This window comes from Myotis davidii, unplaced genomic scaffold (assembly GCF_000327345.1).
Source record: "Myotis davidii unplaced genomic scaffold, ASM32734v1 scaffold725, whole genome shotgun sequence".
NCBI classification, from domain to species: domain Eukaryota; kingdom Metazoa; phylum Chordata; class Mammalia; order Chiroptera; family Vespertilionidae; genus Myotis; species Myotis davidii.
In genome coordinates, this window is record NW_006296500.1 from 1281607 (window position 1) to 1283370 (window position 1764).

The following is a 1764-nucleotide window of genomic DNA, read 5'->3' on the forward strand; positions in this document are numbered from 1 at the left end:
TGTCCAGCAGCCTGGGAAGTGGGGCTTGTGGGCAGAGGAACTCCAGCCTTTCCTGTCACAATTCCCCGGAGGCCAAAAGCCTTTGCGATGTGGAACAGACCCCATCCCCGCTGCTAGAGACGCCCTCCTCTGTCTCTCACCAGCGCCGGGCCTGCCACACCTTTGTCACCTACTGGCTACCTGCACAAATGTCCTATCCACCTGCACAAATGTCCTATCCACCTGCACAAATGTCCTATCCACCTGCACAAATGTTCTATCCACCTGCACAAATGTCCTGTCCACCTGCACAAATGTCCTATCCACCTGCACAGCTATCTATTGGAAGGTTTTCCTTAAGTGAAACTTGAACAGACGAACACTCTTCACTCGGCCTTGTCCCAAGCAAGACTACCAGGGAGATGCTCAGTCTGGGGTTGGAGTTCTATTTCTCAGAAGATACATTAGGATAAATACGTAATTACTCAAACAAAGACATGGCACCCCCTTTTCACCCTGGGTTCCACACTTTGGGAACTCACAGCCTCCACGATAACATGTGTGGAATGTTTACCCTGGGCCAGATGTTAATTCCCACAGCTGTCTCACAAGGTGGGTAAGATGACCGATTCTCATTTTCACACAGGAGGAAACGGAGGCACAGGGAGATTAGGTGAATTGCGCAGGCCTCACCCCTCGGAGGTGGCAAAGAGCGTGGGGAAGCCAAGATACTGGACAGCTGCAAGCAATGCTCCTTTTGACACGTGCTACTGCTCTGACACTCAGCCCTGGTCCCAGTGTGTCTGCCTGCCTTGTTGACCTGCTATTCTCCATTCACATCCTGCCGCCGGCCACGCATGCCTGAAACATTCCTCCATCACTTCCCCATCTAGCCTCTGCCACCTCCTACTCATCCCACAGTTGCAGCTGAGTCCTGTCCAGGAAGCCCTCCGGGATCGCCAGGCCACGTTAGGGCTCCTGTGCTGCTCCCCTAAGCCCTTGGGTTCATCCTCTCAGGGACACCCCAGCCTCTGGGTCTTTTCTTGTTTGTGTGACGAGTTACCCAATGTCTCTCCCATGAGGGCAGGATCCCTAGGGCCTAGGAAGGCTCTGGCTCAGAGCAGGTGCTCAGTTTCTCTCTGTGGAATGAGGGGTTCCCTGTGGCACAGAGGCAGGGAGAACTGGGCGAGGAGAGGGCACCCTGTGGTGAGCTGGGGTGGGTCTTGACTGGGCTGCAAGGGGCCCAGGGTAAGTTGGGGTCTTTTCTTGTTTGTGTGACGAGTTACCCAATGTCTCTCCCATGAGGGCAGGATCCCTAGGGCCTAGGAAGGCTCTGGCTCAGAGCAGGTGCTCAGTTTCTCTCTGTGGAATGAGGGGTCCCCGGTGGGACGGAGGCAGGGAGAACCGGGTGAGGAGAGGGCACCATGTGGTGAACTGGGGTGGGTCTTGTCTGGGCTGCAAGGGGCCCAGGGTAAGTTGGACCTCGGTCTGCTCATCTGTGAAGTGGAAGCAGCCCTCCCTGCCTGAGTGCAATTTCAGAGGGCTGGTGGAGGACAGAGGGGATGTCAAACCCGATGCCCTAGGGCAGTGGTCGGCAAACTGCGGCTCGAGATCCACTTGCGGCTCTTTGGCCCATGCGCAGAAGTCGGTGTTTTGTGGAAAGGCACACTCAAGGGGCCAAAGAGCCGCATGTAGCTCGTGAGCCCCAGTTTGCCAACCCCAGGTCTAAGCTATAGCATTGCCCTTTTATTGCAGCGAGATTTAGCCCTTGCAACTCTTCTTTTC